Source organism: Henckelia pumila, chromosome 4 (assembly GCF_033568475.1).
Source record: "Henckelia pumila isolate YLH828 chromosome 4, ASM3356847v2, whole genome shotgun sequence".
Taxonomy (NCBI): domain Eukaryota; kingdom Viridiplantae; phylum Streptophyta; class Magnoliopsida; order Lamiales; family Gesneriaceae; genus Henckelia; species Henckelia pumila.
In genome coordinates this window covers 136,908,367-136,931,204 of record NC_133123.1, presented here as the reverse complement: position 1 = coordinate 136,931,204, position 22,838 = coordinate 136,908,367, and the positions used below count along the sequence as shown (strand labels likewise).

Sequence of the window (22,838 nt, the reverse complement as noted above, 5' to 3'; positions counted from 1 at the left end):
TAAAAGTTTTTTCATAAGGGACGACCCGAGATGATGTGTTCTTCATGTTCAACATTTTCAACGTGTCCCATTCATTTATATTTTGTGAGCTAAATATGTTGGAAAAATGTGAATAAATTAAAGAAAACGAGCTTGTCTCACATTGAAAAAATTTCAATGTGTTTTACTACTTAACTAGTCCAACTTTGAATTATGAGATTGGACCTTTAAAGCACCGGATGTTTTGTAAAGGGTAAGATGCTAGTCGATGCAACAAACACGCGCGTGGTCGGCCACCACCCATGCCTTGGCGCTCGAGCGCGTGCCGATCAAAAACAATATGGGTTGCATTTTTCGACTAAAGGACATGTTCCTTGGACTTCGATTTGTATATATGACTGATTATGTATGCAGAAAACACCGGTCAAAAATAATATAATTTGCATTTTTCGACTAAAGGACATGTTCCTTAGACTTCAGTTTGTATATATGACTGATTATGTATGCAGAAAACGTACGTTTAACAAAAGAAAAACATTCTGCTTTTCAGTTTTCCGCCATCATTTATTCACAAACAAAAGTTGTTGCATTATTTTGTTCGCTGAAGTTCGAAATATTTGTTGTGTTGTTTTATCTTGTTGGTGATCGTTGTATTTTAGAAACGATTACCGTCAACATTTAGCACTAATAATCGGCAATTTCGTATTACAAACTGAAAGTTTCTCTAGCATCGACTTGTTCATTGTTGCCATTTTGTTCAGAATTCAGAATCCTTTAATAACATAACATTATATATACATCACTCACGGATTTAGAGACGGATATTACTAACTCGCTCACGGAAAAAAAAAATCAAGGTGAAATATAAATTCTAAGTAGACAAGTTGGGAATTTGTAAATTGTAAACTTGATGTTGTTCGGAATCCAAGGAATCGGACATATCTCCAAAACCTAGAAAAAGAAAATTTGTACAGATGTGTGTTCCAGTTAATGTAAGATCAAGTTCTCTTATTGCAGAATAGCCCTCGGCTCGCACAATCATCAAAGTATTGCGCATCGATACCCTGGTCATATATCGTCTCCTCCCACAAGCAACATCTGATCCTCCAAGTATCGCTGCAGCAACAAAACTTCACCTCCGCCCTCCCCACATGAGAGGCGCGACCCAACTCCACCACTTCCCTCCGGCGCCGGCGCAGACTCCTGCCTCCTCCGGAAAATCAAGAAACATATCTCCGCCACGCAAAGGAGAGGGCACATGGCACACAACATAGGGACAAGAAAAGGGGTGCACGCAATCAGCAGCAAGTACCTTCTCCTACGGCGGTTGAGCCAGGAGCTGAAAACGACGGCCACGGCGGAGGAAGGAACGATCTGGTTGGAACAGTAAGCATCGGCGGCGTTTCGGTTGCTGAGTGTTTTGGGGACGAAATAGCACCACCAATGGCAACCCGACATGAGGATTCTTCTTTCATCAGCAAAGCATAAGCTAGCTAGCGTTGAATCAGAAATCAAAGTTTGCAGTGATTAGTGGTTTACGCTTTCTTTGCTTCAAAATGGTTATTTTTCCTTTCTTCTTGTTTGCCGTGTTTATTGTTTAATAATAATAATAATAATTAATAATAATAACATCTATCTAGCGTCTTCCGAAAAAAGGACACCTGTTTTAAGATAACCCCTCGGCTAGCGAACTCACTTATATAATAATAATAATAATAAAATAATTGTGGAACATATTTCAGCATTGTGAGGTATGTTGGGTTGATTCTGTTGCTTTATCCTTCAGCACGTCCTTTGATTTAACTTTGCATTACTCAATAGGTCTTTTAATTCATGTGGAATGAGATTTTTTTCGAGGTCAATTTTTTTAGAAAATAAAATAAAATAACGGGCACGGCGACGACAGAGGCATGATTTGTGAATATTGAATAACCGCGTGATACTTATTTATTATCATCTCATTTTTATATTTTTGGAAAAAATAGCTTTCCCCCACTTTTATCGAATCCATAAAAATTCAAAACCCCATGGCTACGATTGTTAATATTTTCGGCTTACGAGATGCTGCCATAAAAATAATAATGATTTAATTTAAATTTGAATATGTACAATCCGTAAATTTATATTAGTATTAGAGTTATGTATATCTACCGTTGATTCAGCATTGCAGTATCTATATTTTTGTTTTTCATTTAGAAATTGAGACCGAGAAACGAGTTGGATTCAGATCAAGGGTATAAACCAATCGAATCAATTACAAAAAAATTTAAAGCTCGAATTAAATATATTTGAGTTCGAGATCAATTAGAGGAGAAAATTTTTTAATATTTCGATAGTTGGCCAGTTAATGTTTGGGCCAGAGTATCCGGCTTATCCGCAAAGAGGCCGTTTATTACAGCTAATTCGATGCTACCGTTCAAGGCAGTGCCTTGAACGGCACATCTTTTGACACCTGTTAAATCAAATACAATTTTTTTAAATGGGAAAAGAAAATGGGATTGGGAACCATGGTTATTGCTTAACCATGACCGAAAATTTCAAAATGTTAAAACTTCTTCCCGCTTTATTCACCATCTTCATTCACTCTCTCTTTGCCACAATTTCACTCTCCGCCCAAGTTTTATATTATATCATATCGCTTCTCCTTCTCCTCGTCGTCAATGTCCACTCACCGCCCTCCATCTTTTCGGTCCATCATCCGACATCTTTCCAGTCCTCATTCCAACATAATTTGTCCTCGAGCCGCTTCTCCTCGCTGGTCGGCCTCCGTTACAGACACAAGCTTCGATTGATTCTTTCTAGTGTAGCGTGGGGTAAGCTGAGATATGTGAATCGGAAATGTCATTAAAATTTTTGTGGCAATTACAGAAGCTCGTTGTGACTTGTGAGTTTTTGTAATCAACTTTAGATTTTAAAAACATTTATTTGTGTTGTCAAAGCAGCTATTGGACACAATTATTGTTACTAATCTTTGTATTTTTTTACCATCACAAAGATATTGACTAGATGTCGACAATAAAGGAGCCAACAAAAAATTAGCATTGCTTTTGATGTTTGTTTCATTCCCTGTTTATTAGTTCTAGTTGTGTATTGATTCAATCTATTAGATAAAAATGACAGTACTTAATCTTGATTCCATTCCCATTATATCAACAGTAGAAAGGGACAGATTCTTTTTTTTTTTTTTTAAAAAAAAGCTTAGTTTATACTTTAAGATGAGTCGTTGGTAATGGTTTGTTGCTGCTTAGAGAGTTTTACCAACTATGACAGTATTTGAAGAAGGTCAAATTTTTTTTCCAATATGTACTTTGATTAAAAGAAGCACTGTTTTGCTGAAGTTTATCTGGATGTAGACGAAGTAAAACAATAAAGCTTTCTGGGACGCTCTTCACTGCACTTGCTTCTATTAAATCAACAAGGGCATTGTCGACACCAAAGGAACCATTCACTCCATCAGATGTTGATCAAGTCGGACAAGAAATCCAAAAGATAGAGAAAATAGTGGCTAACTTGTATGTTACCAAATGGTGTAACAAGGCATGCCAAGAGAGAAGAATTGCTAAAAAGGCATGCCAAGAGGAGAACCTGCTGTGAATATTTGTAATATATTGCAAGGAATTAACATATTTTGAAACGTGTATGGAATTGTTCAATGCATCATTATTGGTGAGGATATTCTGAAACCTGCTATTGAATATAGTATTGAAAACCTTGGTTATTTGATCCAGTGTGACGTTTGGCCATTTTATTTTTTGTGATAAACTGTGGCTCATAACATGAATGGTTGAAATTAACCATTTCTGACACAGTATATCTAGTTTTCGATAAGATATTGGGTATAAAATAATTCAATTTGCATCACAAATGAATTGCAATGACAAGTAAACCGAAGAATAATGATAGTTAACCGACACTATCGAGAAGTAAAAAATGCATTACCAAATTATGTTAGAAATTCAAGTGACAGTGCAATATAAGAGTGGGTGGAATTGCTCGTAAACTGTAATAGGCATACATTAGAGAGCCTAAATGGATAAACTTTAGGCTTTCCTTTACGACCATATTTAAGCAACATAGAACCTTTCTTTGGAACAATCCATGCCATAAATTGGAGGGGGCCGATCAAAATCAGAGGCAACACGAATTTATTTGATATACTAACAATGACTAGGAATTGTGCCGAACACCAAAATAATACACCATTGTCATTAAAAATGATGAAATACCAACAATTCTGAGATACCAACGTTTACAATCACTTAACGTTTTCGAAATACTAAATACACTTAAACTGATCTAGCATTACATTACATTTTCTAACACGAAATAACCACGATCACTCAATCTCATCTCTTGAATCTTTTGTTTCATCAGATCCACTTTCTCCATAATCTGCAACACATTGTTTTGTAAATTAGAGCATCTTCCAATTCAAAATATTATATAACACATACATGCACTTGTTTATATCTCAAAACACTAGAGAAATTGATTTTCGAATAACAAACAAGCAAACAATCGAAGCAATAACAATATAGTTGGGACAAGGTAGAAAATTATTTCCCCTTCCCATGAATGATTTGCAAAGTATCACCAAAAATAAGTGGTACCCTCTAACCACTAAGCATTCACATAACAGCAATCCAATAATGACTGGCAAAACTAAAAATAATTTCCTCTAAACCAGAAGTTTATTTGCTAATACCTATACATACATTATCATGAAAGGAATGAAAAATAAAACAGGCAAGAAGTGAAGCCCCATATCAGATTCAAAATCTTGAAATGAAAGCCAGTAAATCTCACTCCATTACCACCACTTGCTTGTGTTGAGTTCACTCTCAATTTTTGATAGTAAGAAGATGACGCCCAACCTATTTGACATTGAAATTGTAGCTCTTGACGAAAACATTTAACAACTATATGTATCCATATGGATTGTTATTGAGACACACTAAATAATATTTTATTTTTTGGTTTTATTAATTCATAATAAGTGCTTTTTTTACATATGCAGGAAACTATATGCTCTAATTTTTTGGACTGTTTTTCTTCTATTTCCGATCCTAACAATGGGGTTATTAGTCATTAGAGTCATAAATTAACTAATTCCATAAGATAATGAAAATAATACGATATAATATTGTGTCATATATCTTTCATCATGAATATTATTCAAAAATAGAACTCAACTGATGAAGAAAATGGCACAAGGATCGAGTCATGAAATTAAAAAAGAAAAATGTAGAACACAAAACCAAATCAAGTCAAAGACATGCGGCCAACAACTTATCAAATTCTCGTCATAATGGCCAAAAGAAGAGGTTATTGAACTTCAGATTAATCCAATCCTTAATTAGTCACAAATATATTGATTATCCAGCAAACTCCATTTTAGCTAATTGATTATCCTCTCTCTGAACCGCATCGCCATTTTCTTGAAAACATTAAAAGGAAATTTCACCTCGCAATCAAGCCAGTGAACATGAATGAACCAAGGAGATTTCAATTCTACATCTGAGAAGTGGAAACTCGGAGTCGGCAACGTTTTTTTCTCAGCAGCCCGGCCGCGGTTGGACGCGTCGGAGTCAGCGGTGGTTCAACGAAAGCCTCGGTGGTGTGGATCTTGATCTTGACCTTGACCCTGACGGGAGCCGGAGTCTGTGACGAAAAGGAAGAGTCAAACTCGGAGTCGGTGAAGGCGATCTGGATGACAACGCCGATTACGGTGGAGTAGATCTAAACGAGGAATGACTCAAGAGAAATGATAATGGTTTAAGCGAGGAGATATGAGAATGGTTTAAGTGAGGAGATCTGTTTACCATGGTTGAAGGTTGGGTTGGGTTTGATGGGGAGAGAGGAGGAAAAACAATTTTTTTAAAAAAACAAAAAAATAAATAAAAAGGAAAACTAAAGACTTGCCATGTGTCGATTGGTGAATGGATCAAGGCACTGCCTTTAAAGGCAGCATCGAACGAACCGTTCTCTCTCCCCATCAAACCCAACCCAACCTTCAACCATGGTAAACAGATCTCCTCACTTAAACCATTCTCATATCTCCTCGCTTAAACCATTATCATTTCTCTTGAGTCATTCCTCGTTTAGATCTACTCCACCGTAATCGGCGTTGTCATCCAGATCGCCTTCATCGACTCCGAGTTTAACAGGTGTCAAAAGATGTGCCGTTCAAGGCACTGCCTTGAACGGTAGCATCGAATTAGCTGTTTATTACCCACCAAACCAAAATAAAAAAACTGAAACTATGGTTATGGTTTTTTAAAAACTGATTGTGTTGTTCTCTTATAAAATATTGTTTTCTCCTCATCAAAAAAAAAAAAAAAAAAAAAAACTGAAACGAAAATAATAATAATAAAAAAATAAACATATTTCCTGGAAAACCCGTAAGCTGGCGAGTGTGAAGTCAATACTAAATAGTCAATACTATTACATTTCAAAAAAAAAAATAGTCAATACTATTTACACAATTACATTCACCTGAGTCTACTCCCCACAATTGTTGCGTAATGGACAATCATACGGAAAACGCTGAGACTTCTCTGCTGGACGCATGGTTCGCAGAAACGGTCGCGGAACGGGTGGAACGTCCGTTTCGGAACGGGAACGGCAGCTGCCGCGACAAAGTTTCGGGTGAAAACGGTTGATTAATATAACATTGTTCTTCTTTAAAATATCGGCGATTTCGCATACGTGCGGAACGGAACGGTGATTTCACGGATTTCGCGGCCATCGCGGAACGTTTTATGTAATTTTTTCAATTTTTTTGAATTAAAAATATTCCAAATTATATAATTATTTATATTTTTATTATTAAAATATTCCGCGACCATAACCGCGACCGTTCCGTGAAATATCAATGAAACTGGAACGGCAGCCTCCGCGACGCTCTCCGCGACCGCGATTGCGAACCATGGGCCTGGACGACGTCGTTGAAGCCGCCGTTGACTACCACGGCCGCCCCGCCACCCGCTCCAAGTCCGGCGGATGGAGATCGGCGTCATTTATCATAAGTAGAGTAGCATGCACTTTCGCTCATTTAGGACTAAATATAAATATAAATATTACCTCTATGTGAATGTCAATGCTCGTCACTTGTTTTAGGTGTGGAGATTGCGGAGAGGTTTGCGTACTATGGGATAAATTCAAACCTCATCAACTTTCTGACGGGGCCGTTGGGGCAATCCACTGCCACGTCGGCGGAGAATGTTAGTGCGTGGTCTGGGGCGGCTGCGCTTTTGCCACTTTTGGGCGCTTTTGTGGCTGATTCCTATCTCGGTCGATACCGCACCATCGTGTTTGCTTCTCTGCTCTATATACTGGTTAGAACATATATAGAACCAACTCCCTCTTTTAGGGTGTGTATTGGTTGTATATTTTTAATGACTTTTATTGAGTTTAAAAGTCTAGAGGTATTCAATCTAGACTTTTATATACTCCACAAAAGTTTAGTGGTATTCAAGATGAACATTTGTAGAATTTTAAAAAGTCATGTGGTATTCAAACTTGACTTTTAAAAACTCTACAAAAGTCTAGAGGTATTCAAAATGTCAATGAACTTTTAAAAACTCCATGAAATTCTATTAAGTACACTATTTAAAGGCAAAGGTACAACAATAAAATGTCCATAATTATCTTTGGTTGAACCTAAAGATTTGGATGGACATTTGCACACATTTTTTCATTTCTATTAAAATAGTCTATAAACTAGCTACATAAATATTAGTTATATTAAATTAAAAATAATATATATACAAACATATTTTTTCAATTTCTAAGAACCAATACACCCCTTTAAAATAAAATAAAATAAAATAAAAAATTTATCTTTCATAATTTTTTGAATTTTAATTACAAAATCTCACGAGAATTAAAATCATATTGATTAAATTTTTAAATAAAAACTTATTATATTACACGACAAAAATTTATAATATTTTATTGATCATAAATTGAAAATAACAATAATTATTTTTTATAATAATTCATTATTAATTATATAAAATTTGATGTTTTAATTATTTTTTATATTTTTAATTTGAAGCTTAATTTTTATTATAACTCAAAATTTAAATTTTATTCACTTTAATATAAATATGCATATACATATATAATAATAATAACAATAATAATAATAATAATAATAATAATAATAATAATAATAATAATAATAATAATAATAATAATAATAATAATAATATGTATATGTATATGTATATGTATATGATTTATATATATTGACTTGATATATTGACGTAGTTTTAAAAAATTATTAATACGAATGTGTGTGTATATATATATATATATTATATAAATAAGAATACTATACTATATAAAACTAAATAATTCAAATTTTATAGATTCATATTAATTTCTTAATTGCAACAAGTTTAATACTACTTATTGATTTTTATAAACCAAATTGATAAGTAAAAATTATTTATATGATAGATAAAAATATTTTAAAGAAATAAAAATATTTTAAAGAGAGATAAATATAAGGTATTGATACTCGATTAATAATTCCAATAAATAAATCATAATCAAAATCATGAATTACAAAACACATATGGTTCTACAAAAAAATTTACAAATGTCAATAAAAATCATGAAGTATTTGGCTCTGAATACTCCACCTTCTCAGCTACTGTAAGTGCATACCAAGCCAGATCAGCTTCACCAAACCTCTTAGGAGCTCTGATCTCCCTTCTGGTTTTGTCCCTTGCAAGATTGTAAGTGCTCAAATCCACTGTTTGATCTCTTGCTGTCACATTCTCATCTTGCATCTCTTCTGTAATGCCCGAAATTATTTAATTTTGATTCGAGAATATTTAATTTGGGAATATTAGGAGTTTTGATTTAAATTCTAATATTCTTAAATTATTTAGGATTGAAATTGAATGAAAAGAGAAATTGAGGACTGAATTGCAATTATTGAAGTCTTGAGGGGCCAAAATGCAAATAGTTGAAAATGAGCTGGACACTTGTTATATTTCTGATTATTCACGTGTAATATAAGTATTTTCCATCAAATCCTCAGCAAAAAAATCGAGAGAAAGACAGGGGAAAACTTCACAATTTTCTTCATCTTCCAATTCACATATCTTGAGTTTCGGATATCCGATTTCGATTTCGAAAGATGTTCTGGAATCCTTGCAACGAGACCTTCGATTTGATGTAAGTTTTCTCTTAGTTCATCATGATTTTAGAATTCGAAATTGACAGAGATCAGAACTTTGTATGGAATTGTTGTTGATGAGCTTCTATATTTTGTTATGTTGAAGTTGGGTTGAAGAATGGATTGTTGGATTAGTTCTTATGATTTTTCAGCTATGATTCGACTTATATGTTTGCTGATATGTTGAGTTTGGATTGATATACAGCTGATATGATTATAGAATTGTTATAGTTGCGTTCAGGATTGCCGAGTTTATACCGATATGCCGTCGAACTTTTGATTTGAGGTGTTTTACTATCTTATGATTGAGCTGCTATTGAGATGAGCTTAAGCTGATGTTCTGTGGCAATGATGTTGTGGTTTCAGCTTATAAACAAGAGCCATAGAGCTTGAGAACATCGACTTCGAACCGGTAGAGAATTGAAGCAAGGTTTGAAGCTATTCTACAATAGAGTTGTATGGTTTTGAGCAGATTTTGAGTCAAGGCTTATATTGGTTTATTGTACAGCTTTGGACAGTTAGAAGACATCATAAACATCACATTTGAAAGGTAAAAGTGGACTACTACTTGAATGAGATTATAACCCTGTTGTGACGACCCGAGTTCTAATCTCTCATTTAATCAAATCATCATAATTAATAGACAAGAATCAAAGTCTAAACAAAATAAAATTAAAAAAAAAAAAAATTTAAAATTTGAGCACCTCGCTCGATTGGGGAAAAGCTGCTGATCGAGCGAGCACCTTGGCCCAACTCTCGGGTGCAATCAATATGTGGCCTCGCTTGATTTGCAATATTTCACCGATCGAGCGAGCCACAATCTCCAAGCTTTCTGTCCCTGCAACGATGGCCTCGCTCGATCCGTGATATTTCACCGATCGAGCGAGCACATTTCCAGAAAAAGGAACAGAAACTTTTGCTGTCAAAATGTGTTCTTCCATGCCTTTTTCATCTACTATCAACTTATACAAAGTCTATTCCACACTATAAGCTAGCATGCATTCTTAAACATAATAAAGTTGATAGGAATAGATCATCACAAGGCCTTAAAATCATCTCAATATAAACTCATATAACATACAAGATTCATTGTTATAGAAAAGGCATTAAGCTACAACAACATGTTGTCTCAAGGATTTACACATCATCTTAAATCCTATATACATCAACAAGACAACAACTTAATCACCAACAAGTCTTGGTACAAATAGCTCTAACATGTTCATGTTTATGAAACTCAACACTATCATTGACAGCTCACACAAACCATCTAAACTCGGATCATCACGCTATTCTTTCCATCCCTTGTTCTTCAAGTTTGCTTTTATCCGGTTCCACTCTCGCCTATTGCCATGACACATACAACACAACAAATAGCCGGATAACTCCGGTGAGAAATAGATTTCCCAGTAAAATCAACTAAACATACATATAAAACATATATCAAACTCATGATATAAAAGATCATAACTTCCATGCATGTTTTAAAACAAGGTTCATCTCTTATCTCGTCGGTTGGGATCCCGAGAAGAAGATATCATAACTAACCACCGACTCTCCCAATCGAGGTGGGGCTACTTATCTTGCTTCTCTAGACTTTGAAGCCATTATATATGTAAATCAGACGCTAGGCTAAAACAACCACCCAGGCCACACATATACAATCCCTCAAATCGTCTAATCGAACATTTCCGTTCATTTCGAAATCAAAGAACAAGTCTTTCAAGATGAATGCAATATATATCAATCAAACCACATTCATTAACATCAAGACTTATTCAAACATTCATAGGAAACATATAAAAGCAAATAGGTATGTGATTTAGGAAACTCGATACAAACCATCTCGAGTTATAATCCCATTCAAGTAGTAGTCCACTTTTACCTTTCAAATGTGATGTTTATGGTGTCTTCTAACTATCCAAAGCTATACAATAAACCAATATAAGCCTTGACTCAAAATCTGCTCAAAACCATACAACTCTATTGTAGAATAGCTTCAAACCTTTCTTCAATTCTCTACCGGTTCGAAGTCGATGTTCTCAAGCTCGATGGCTCTTGTTTATAAGCTGAAACCACAACATCATTGCCACAGAACATCAGCTTAAGCTCATCTCAATAGCAGCTCAATCATAAGATAGTAAAACACCTCAAATCAAAAGTTCGACGGCATATCAGTATAAACTCGGCAATCCCGAACGCAACTATAACAATTCTATAATCATATCATCTGTATATCAATCCAAACTCAACATATCAGCAAACATATAAGTCGAATCATCATAGCTGGGAAATCATAAGAACTAATCCAACAATCCATTCTTCAACCCAACTTCAACATAACAAAGTATAGAAGCTCATCAACAACAATTCCATACAAAGTTCTGATCTCTGTCAATTTCGAATTCTAAAATCATGATGAACTAAGAGAAAACTTACATCAAATCGAAGGTCTCGTTGCAAGGATTCCAGAACATATTTCGAAATCAAAATCGGATATCCGGAACTCAAGATTAGTTAATTGGAAGATGAAGAAAATTGTGAAGTTTTCCCCTGTTCTTTCTCTCGATTCTTTTGCTGAAGATTTGATGGAAAATACTGATATTACACGTGAATAATCAGAAATATAACAAGTGTCCAGCTCATTTTCAACTATTTGCATTTTGGCCCCTCAAGACTTCAATAATTGCAATTCAGTCCTCAATTTCTCTTTTCATTCAATTTCAATCCTAGTTTCGGATATCCGATTTCGATTCCGAAAGATGTTCTGGAATCCTTGCAACGAGACCTTCGATTTGATGTAAGTTTTCTCTTAGTTCATCATGATTTGTGAATTGGAAGATGAAGAAAATTGTGAAGTTTTCCCCTGTTCTTTCTCTCGATTCTTTTGCTGAAGATTTGATGGAAAATACTGATATTACACGTGAATAATCAGAAATATAACAAGTGTCCAGCTCATTTTCAACTATTTGCATTTTGGCCCCTCAAGACTTCAATAATTGCAATTCAGTCCTCAATTTCTCTTTTCATTCAATTTCAATCCTAAATAATTTAAGAATATTAGAATTTAAATCAAAACTCCTAATATTTCCAAATTAAATATTCTCGGATCAAAATTAAATAATTTCGGGCGTTACAATTCTCCCCCACTAAGACACGATTTCGTCCTCGAAATCTCAAGTATGAACAGCACATAATGTATATCAGATAACAGAAAACTAAAGGAGACTCACATCATTGAAACATCTCTGAAAATCGTTGCCTCATATTTGATTTCGTCTCCCAAGTTGCTTCTTCAATACCATGACGACTCCACTGGACTTTCACAAGTGGAATAGTCTTCGTTCGAAGTTGCTTCTCTTTCCGATCAATAATCTGAATTGGCTTTTCGAAATAACTCAAAGTCTCGTCGAGTTCAGCCTCATCAGATTGAAGTACATGAGATTCATCAGCAAGATATTTTCGAAGCATCGATACATGAAAGACATCATGTATTCCAGATAAAGCCGGAGGAAGAGCTAATCAATAGGCGAGATTGCCTATTTTCTCCAGAATTTCATATGGACCGATATATCGTGGAGACAACTTGCCTCGCTTGCCAAATCGTACAGTGCCTCTGAATGGAGAAATCTTCAAAAACACCATATTTCCCTGTTCAAAAGACAAAGGTCGGCGTCGAACATTGGCATACTTCGCTTGTCTGTCCTGAGCTATCTTCATTCTTTTCTGAATAAGCTTCACTTGTTCAGTCATATCTCGAATCATATCAGGTCCAGTGTCAGGTACATCAGAAATATCATCCCAGTACAGAGGAGATCGACACTTTCTTCCATATAAAGCTTCAAACGGAGTCATTTCAATATTCGATTGATAGCTGTTGTTGTACGAGAATTCACAAAGTGATAGTGATTCTTGCCAACTAGTGCCAAAATCAAGCACTACAACTCTCAACATGTCCTCCAAGGTCTGAATGGTACGTTCAGACTGTCCGTCGATCTGTGGATGATATGTTGTGCTCAAATGTAGCTGAGTACCCAAAGCATTCTGTAAGTTGTGCCAGAAATGTGATGTAAACCGAGGATCACGATCTGATACAATAGATTTCGGCACTCCATGCAATCTGAAAACTTCTCGGACATAAATCTCTGCCATCTGGTCGTGTCTATACGTCATGCGATAAGGAATGAAACACGCTGATTTCGTCAATCTATCGATAATCACACAGATAGCATTGCAACCTCTAGAAGATCGAGGTAATCTCGTCACGAAGTCCATGGAAATATGATCCCATTTCCATTCAAGCACGGACAAACTCTGTAACAAATCAGGCGGTTTCTTCCTCTCAGCTTTCACCTATTGGCAATTCAGACATCGAGCTACAAAATCAGTGATATCTGTCTTTATTTGCTTCCACCAATAATGATCTTTCAAATCATTGTACATCTTTCTACCACCAGGATGAATGTTATAACGGCTACGATGCGCCTTTTTCAGTAGTTGTTGTCGCACATCAGAAATATCAGGCACTACAAGGCGATTGTTTACATACAAAAGATCTCTCGAACCTGGTATTCAGACACATGCCCTAATCGGACTTTCTCAATCGAATTCTGCACATTCTGATCAAGTTTCTGAGCTTCTTTAATTCTCAAAAGTAGCTCTGGTTCAACTTGAATTTGATAAAGTCGCAGAGGCTGATAATTCATATCAAATACTAATCCAGAACAACAACAGTCTTCAATCAAATGGGATACACCAATCGTCGATAGAGATAAAGAACATACCTTTCGACTCAATGCATCAGCTGCTGCATTCGATTTCCCCGGATAGTATCTAATCTCACAATCAAAATCTTTCAGCAAATCAAGCCATCTCCGCTGTCTCATATTCAGTTCTGACTGTGAAAACAAATATTTCAGACTCTTGTGATCAGAATAGATTTCAAACTGTTCCCCGTACAGATAATGTCGCCAAATCTTCAAAGCAAATACAATGGCGGCCAATTCAAGATCATGAATCGGATATCTGGTCTCGTGAGGCTTCAACTGTCGTGAGGCATAAGCAATCACATGCCCTCGCTGCATCAATACACATCCCAAACCTCGATGAGATGCATCACAATAAACAGTGAAACCACCAGTACCTGAAGGAATCGTCAAGACTGGTGCATTGGTCAGAAGTTTCTTCAACTCAAGAAAACTGGATTCACAAGCTTCAGACCAGATAAATGGAGCATTTTTCTGAGTCAACTGAGTAATCGGCTTCGCAATACTGGAAAAATCTTTAATGAACCGACGATAATATCCAGCCAAACCCATGAAACTACGTATCTCAGGAACAGATGTTGGTCTCGACCAATTGATCACTGCCTCGACTTTACTTGGATCAACAGCTATACCATTTCCGGATATGATATGTCCAAGAAAAACAACCTGTTTCAGCCAAAACTCACATTTCGACAGTTTAGCATACAGTTTCTCAGCTCTTAAAGTCTTCAACATGGTTCTCAAATGCTCAGAATGGTCAATCAAATTCTTCGAATATATCAGAATATCATCAAAAAAAATGATAACGAATTCATCCAGATATTTCTGAAACACACGGTTCATCAAAGCCATAAACACAGCTGGAGCATTTGTCAGACCAAACGGCATAACTATAAACTCATAGTGGCCATACGTGGTTCTGAAAGCAGTTTTCGGAATATCAGAATCTCTAACTCTCAGTTGATGGTACCCAGATCTCAGATCGATCTTGGAATACACCGAAGAACCCTGCAACTGGTCAAATAAATCATCAATATGAGGCAAAGTGTATTTGTTCTTTACCGTTGCCTTGTTCAGTTGTCGGTAGTCGATACACAATCTCATTGAACCGTCTTTCTTTCTGACAAATAGTACTGGAGCTCCCCAAGGAGAAACACTGGGTCGAATGTATCCCTTGGCCAGTAAATCTTCCAACTGATCTTTCAACTCCTTCAATTCAACTGGTGCCATTCGATAAGGTGCTTTAGAAATCGGTGCAGTACCTGGCATCAGTTCTATGTTGAAATCAATCTCACGGTACGTAGGTAGTCCTGGAATCTCATCAGGAAAAACATCCGCAAATTCACTAACCACTGGCAAATCAGCCAGATTCGGGCTAGCTTTTAAAACATCAACTGTATAAACAATAAATCCCTCCGCTCCTTTCTGCAAAAGTCGGGTCATAGATAATACAGAAATCAGAGGAATCTTAGCACGAGAACCCTTACCATAAAACTTCCATTCTCCAGCCATCTCAGGTCTGAACCTCACCACTTTCTGAAAACAGTCTACGGTAGCTCTGTACTTGGTTAGCATATCAATTTCGATAATGCAGTCAAAATCAGACAAACCAAGCACAATACAATCTATCTCTATTTCACTACCGTCATACTGTAATAAACAATTCTTAACTGTCTGAATTGATATAAGACCTCTCTCCAACGGAGAAGAGACAGATACAACAACAGGTAAAGATTCAGTAGGCAAAGCATGTAATGACACAAACCGTTCAGAGATAAATGTATGGGATGCACCTGTATCTATCAATACATAAGCAGGATAACCATAAAGAGAACAGTTACCTGCAATAACATCATCCGGTGCTCCCTGTGCCTGTTCCTCTGTCAATGCAAAGACATGAGCCTGTTGTCTCGAAGGCTGGCTACCTGTCTGACTCCTTCCTGGCCTTGGTTGTTGCTGTGGGTGTGGTGGTTGGAAGGAATGGACAGATGAGGCTTGCCTCGCAGGTTGAGCCACTGATCGTGATGACTCTGTACCTCGTGACTGTCCGGAACCCCTTTGAGGGCACACTCTCGCAAAATGTCCCGGCTGATGGCATATATGACAACTCCCAAATACGCCTCGGCACTAATCAGTCGGATGACTTCCACCACAACTGTTACAAACCATGCCAGACTTTGGTTTTGACCCACTCGAACTCAAAGAACTGCTCCCAGACCTCTTAAACTGCTTTCCTCGAGCTTGCCAAAATTTCTTCTTGCCACTGCTACTGCCACCGCTTTCAAACCGAAGAGGTTGTTGTGAAATTGGAGCTGAAGATTGTGGTTGTCTCGGAGGTTGAACAGAATACAAAGCTCCTCGCTATTGTATTAAACCAGCTTCTGCTCCTTTGGCACTGTTCAAGGCATCAGCAAATGTATTTGGTCACCTTGTGTTCACCAAAGTAAATACCTCTGGATTTAGTCCATTAATGAACTGATCAGCCATAGCCTCATCACTGTCGGCAACGTGTGGAGCAAAACGTAGCAATGTAGAGAATTTTGCAATATAGTCTTCAATATTCAAATTTCCCTGCTTCAGATTAGCAAACTCTGCACCCTTATCTTTGCGGTAAGACACCGGAAAGAATCATTGATAGAATTCAGTTTTGAAGATTGTCCAGGTGAGTACTGTTCCTCTACGCTCCAGAGCCTTCTTAGTCGTAAACCACCAGCTCTTCGCAACCTCATGCAGTTGGTGCCTAATCAGTCTGACTCTCCGCTCATCACAATAGTCAAGTGAATCAAACAACATCTCCATATCATCAAGCCATCCTTCACATTTGACTGCATTCTCAGTACCTTTTAAGGTTGGCGGCTTGTAAGATTGAAATCTTTTCAACAACATTTCCATTGGTGTAGCAGACATATCCGTCATATCTCGAGAGGTACTTCCCTGTTCATTACTCGGAATTGCAGTAACTTGAGGCACTGTCGGAGGTACCACTGTTTGTTCAGGCAGAGGATGCACTGTCTGCTCTGGCCTAGGAGTAGGAACCTGTGGTCTGAGAGGAGGTCGGCCTGGTCGTCGAGACATATCTGATTTATCAAAAGGGTTAGGATACCAGAATCATCAAATCTATTTTAGTCCTCCTCTGATCATCTTACCTCTGATCAAGACTCGGTTCTGATTCACTCGTAAATAAATAATCGAGGTATTCAGATAGCACATGCTTCCAATCAACTCAGATAATCAGGTAGCATGTCGTAAACAACAGATCACATGCTTTTATTATAGTGACCCTGCATGGTATCACCTACTAACTGGCAACTAATAGCATGCATTAAACTTAATACAGCAAAATAACTTAACAGAGTAAAACATGCGGAAACAAAACCATAATTTACATATCAGCTTAGTAACATAATCCAGGCTTAAATCTGTAGTGATACAACCAAATCTAAATCTTAAACAGTAAACATTATACAGCTATATCGAATCCTACTGTATAATAAAATCCTCAAGGCTCCTGCTCCCTAGTCCTGCCTTGAACTACCAGCTCCGTCCATCCTGCGACCTGCCCCATGGAATAGGATGTCCAAGATAACAACTAGGACGTTAGCGCTAACGCCCAGTACATAGACATGAGTAAACATATGTATATAATGCATGCAACATGATGACTGGTACAGGGTCATCTGAAAAATCATGCTCAGAACCGGCGCCACATGAGTGCTGCCACCGCACGGATCAACCTCTGGGTGCAACCACACTCGTCTAGTACACCAGAATAGACAGACATAAATGCCCCCGCCGTCGCGGTACTCTCAGTGATAGACTATCGAGTATAGATCTGAGCGGCTCTATAGTCAGGTATAACAAGGTATAGGCTCAACGTGTATATGCACATGACATATAAATAAAGAAAGCGGTAAATCATATGTCATGCCATATAATAATGTCAAATAAATGCAACATATAAACATGTATACTCGCTGGCAATCTCAGTCAATGTGTACGTACCTCTAGGCTAGTTAGAGTAAAGTAGGACCCTAGGTTCCAAGCCTATATTCAAAAGTTCACCGTATCACTACATAAATTCTATAAGTCTTAACTAAGCTAATAAGTACTCCCAAAACTTAAACAGATTCCCGGACCATACCTTCGTTCGTAGTTAGCCCTTTGAAGTCGCTAGTCCCGGATGACTATAACCACACCTTGGTTATTCCAGAACCTCTATTATAGCCGATAGGGCCCTCAAGTGTCTATCTCACACTATATAACTGAAGAAAGAAACTCGGCAATTCGTATTTCAAAATGAAATCGAACGAGCCCTATTTATAGGAAAAATTCCCGGCCAGGATCGGAACTTCCGATTTCGGGATCGGAGCTTCCGATCCAGCTCATTGCGTGCATGCAAGACACGCCAGGATCGGAACTTCCGATCGGGCGATCGGAGCTTCCGATCTGCTCTACGTTCAACACTTGTCAAAACTCGCGGCTGAGTCATCGAGCATTGCTGGCAGCTGGAGATCGGAACGTCCGTTCCAGGATCGGAGCTTCCGATCTCGGTGCTTTCGCTGAGGTTCCGAAGTGGCTAGGATCGGAGCTTCCGATCTGGGTTTGGAGCTTCCGATCCGGCCCAAAGTCAAAAGCCCATATTCCCTTCCGAAGTCCAATAACATTCTGAAATTACTAACCCTTAATCATGTTTAACATATTATTATCTTAAAATAGAACCTGGGTTACTACATTCTCCCCACCTTTAGATATTTCGTCCGCGAAATAATATCTAAAGATAAATCAAGATAACAATATGAAACATTCAAACCATGTTTTATTACAACAACTGTAATTACAACTACATGGTAATCAAAAATACAAAGCAAACAACTCAGGATATTCCGCTTGCATACGACTCTCAGTTTCCCAAGTTGCTTCTTCAACGCCTCGGCGCTGCCACTGTACCATCACCAGTGGTATAGTCTTGTTCTGAAGAACTTTCTCCTTCCTGTCTAGAATACAGATTGGTCGTTCAACAAAAGACAGATCTGACTCTAGCTGAATATCAGTAGACTGAATCACATGAGATTCATCAGCTATATACTGTCGAAGCAACAACACATGAAAAACATTATGTATACTGGAAAGATTTGGCGGTAAATCCAAATGATATGCAACATCTCCGATCTTCTCCAGTATCTGGAAAGGCCCAATGAAACGAGGAGACAACTTGCCTTTCATGCCGAATCTCATCACCTTCTTAAAAGGTGATACTCGGAAAAACACATATTCACCAGGCTCAAACTGAAGTGGCCTGCGATGAATATTAGCATAACTGGCTTGTCTATTTTGAGCAACTTTGATCCTATGCTTGATCAAATCTACCTTGTCTACAATCTGCTGCACCAATTCAGGACCCTCGATTTGTCGTTCCCCGACTTCATCCCAGAATAACGGAGTACAACACCGTCGACCATACAATGCCTCGAAAGGTGTCATATCAATACTACGATGATAACTGTTATTATAGGCAAATTCGATCAAAGGTAACTGATCCTGCCAAGATAAGCCAAAATCCATGACAGAAGAACGTAGCATATCCTCCAGCATACGAATCGTCCGCTCGGACTGCCCGTCAGTCTCCGGATGATATGCAGTGCTCAAACTTAGAGTGGTACCCAATGCCTCCTGAAAACTACCCCAAAAACGTGAGGTAAATCGCGGGTCTCTATCACTGACTATGCTCACTGGAATCCCATGCAATCGCACTATCTCCTGGACATATAAGCGTGCCATGCGATCATAAGAATACTCCCGGTTGTAAGGAATAAAGTGTGCAGATTTCATCAAACGGTCAACGACAACCCAGATAGCATCACACTGACGTAACGTCATAGGCAAGTGGGTAACAAAGTCCATAGTCACATGCTCCCACTTCCATTCGGGAATCTCAAGATTCTGCAATAATCCACCTGGTCGTCGATGTTCAGCCTTGACCTGTTGACAAACCAAATATCTCGAAACAAATTGATACACACTCCTCTTCATCCCTTTCCACCAGAATCTAGTTCGCAAGTCCTTATACATTTTCATGCTTCCAGGATGAACTGATAATCGACTCTTGTGAGCTTGAGATAGAATATCGTTTCTGAGCTCCGCAACATTAGGTACAACCACTCGATTAGATAAGCACAATAAACCATCTGCCTGAAAATGGAATCCAGATGTATTAACTCTATTGGCCAGACGTGCCAAACGCTGAGTCTTAACATCAGATATCTGAGCATCTCTGATCCGAGAATACAATGCTGGCTCAGATAGAATAGTATACAATCGAATCTCATTCCTCCCTTTCTTGTGCTTGAGTGTAAAACTCAATGAACAGCACTCTTGAATCATATGAGATATTTCGCTAGTCTGAAGTGCAGAAAGTCTCACCTGCCGACTCAAGGCATCAGCAGTAAGATTAACAGAACCTGGATGATATTTAATTTCACAATTATAATCCTTCAGAAGATCCATCCAGCGTCTCTGTCGCATATTCAACTCCGCCTGAGTGAATAAATACTTCAAACTCTTATGATCCGTAAATATCTCAAATTTCTCGCCATAAAGATAATGCCTCCAAATCTTGAGTGCAAATACAATGGCGGCTAATTCGAGATCATGTACTGGATAATTACTCTCATGCATCTTCAACTGTCGAGAATCATAGGCAATAACATGTCCATGCTGTGTCAGAACACATTCTAACCCCTGACCAGAGGTGTAACACCCGATATTTTAAATACGTAAATTCGCATGCATAATTAGGGAATTTAATTATTTAAATTTTAGATTTATGGGTTAAATAATTATGTGAATTATTTGTGCATGATTTAATTGATTTTTAAGCATTTAACTCATAATTAGTTATTTTTATGATTTTTAGTATTTTAATTATTTTATCGCGTAGACGGGACCGTGAACGGACGAGATGACAACTTTCTACCAATTTAATTCATGAGCCTTTTAAGAGCCCAAAAATATTATTTTGGGTTTTATTTCCTCAAAATTTTTAGTATTTAATTTTATATAATTTTAGGAGTCCGTTTTTATTCAAAATAAGCCAAAATAATGACTTTTTAGCACTTTTAAAATTCCCTTAATTGTATATTTTGGGATTTTAATGTTAGTATCAGATTTTAATTCTTAATTGGAGTTTTTAAGTTATATATTTTATATATTAAAATCCTTATTAATATATTTAATTTCCTAAAAACCTATTTTTAATTAAAAACCTTACCCTAAGCCTACCCAACCCCACGTTTCAAAGCCTCAGCCGCCACACCCCCTCCTCCTTCGTCTTCTGCAGCAGACTTCGTCCATAGCTCTATTTTCTTTAAGCTTCCAAGGTGTTGATCATCGTCCCGTCGTCTCGAAATCGTCCCACGCGCCTTTATCTCTTCAATTTCGGTGCAAGGCATGTGTTTCTTCCAAGTTTTTGTACCTATCAGATATCATTATGTGTGTGTTGTGTAGGCATCGATTTGTTTAAAGAAATTTCAGAAAACTCGATCGGTTTTTTTGTTGGTTGATGCTTGTGTATGTGATTTTCATTCGACTCACGATTTTCCTGGTCATGGCTCGTTCTAGCTGCTGGTCTTGATTGGTAAGTGGTCTAAGGTGGGTCTAGGCTCGAGTGGCTTGAGCCAAACGAGCCCAAAAATCGGCCTTGGTTGTTCGGTCTCCATGGGAGGCACAGACTAGGGTTTCGGGAAGGGGCTTCGGCCTCGGCATCGTGGGCTGCATGGGGCTGAGGGTTGGTGCAGGTTAGGTCCGCCCAGACATGGGCTACGTCTGGGCGGCGACGCTCCGGCCAGGGGCGGCCGGAGCAAGCCGGCTGCAGCCTGGGAACGGCTGCTGCACTCGGCTGCAGTAGAGACGGGAAGAGGGAAAGGGGGGAGGCGACGGGTTTAGGGTTTCAGGGTGGTTCCGGGTCGGTTCTTGGGTTCGAGTCGGGTCTGGTAGTAAGTGGGTTAAGTTAGTTAGGTCCAGGTCCGGGTTAAGTTAGTTGGGCTCGGGTATTTTATTTTTAAGTTAATTAATGAATTTAAGAGTTTAATTGGGCTAATTAGATTAATTTAATTAATGGGCTTCACTTAGGTTAGTATTTGGGCTTAATTAATTTAATTAAGTTAGTCCACTAATTTTTATGGGCTTTAGGGCCCATGAAAATTATCGGGCCATTTTTTGGGTTTTTGGGCCCATTGGGCCAGATTAAGTTGTTATTGGGCCTAGAATGTTTTAATGGGCTTTAATTATTTAATTGGGCTTAGAATAATTTTTTATTGGGCTTAAGTATGTTATTGGGCCAGTCTCAGTGTTAATGGGCCAGATTTAAGTAAATGGGCTTGAGTGTTAGGGCCAGCAGTCCAGTACAATCCATGAGAAATTGCATGTGTCCTGAATATATATTTAATTATTTTTATGCATTGAAGATTATTTTTATATTTATATGTTAGTATGAAATTAAATTAAATATATATGAAGGACACACATTTTATTTAAGTACATGCATTCATGAAATAATTTTATGTATGATTTAATGTTTAAGGTTGAGCAATAAGAAAATATTTTATGTTGGAAGTTGAAGTAGTGTGACAATTTGAGATTTGAGGGGGATTCGTCCCCATATGTGAACTATTGAAGGGCAGTTTACTGCCAATTTAAGAGGTGATTCGTCACCGCCACGTACGTTGGTTTCCACGCTGATCAGTATTTAATGTATGATTTAAGGTTACACTACGGATATAACCATGCGATGTTAGAAAATAATTTGCTCAACAATATTTATGTATTATGATATTTAAGTTAATTTAAGTTAAGTTATGTTATGATATTTTTAAGCATGCTCATTCATGTATACGTTATGTATT

At 37.5% G+C, this 22,838-nt stretch overlaps 1 long non-coding RNA gene and 1 pseudogene across 1 annotated transcript; one reads left to right on the top strand and one right to left on the bottom strand.

The window, feature by feature from the left end:
- Positions 1-4,153: 4,153 nt before the first annotated feature.
- On the bottom strand, positions 4,154-5,821 carry LOC140867052 (uncharacterized). Its single transcript, XR_012145032.1, has 2 exons — positions 5,444-5,821; positions 4,154-4,371 (listed from the first exon to the last, which is right to left on the bottom strand). It is a non-coding gene; the product is annotated as an uncharacterized lncRNA (long non-coding RNA).
- A 1,032-nt stretch (positions 5,822-6,853) lies between these two features.
- LOC140861837 (protein NRT1/ PTR FAMILY 5.10-like) overlaps positions 6,854-22,838 on the top strand; it is a 33,914-nt pseudogene continuing 17,929 nt past the window's right edge.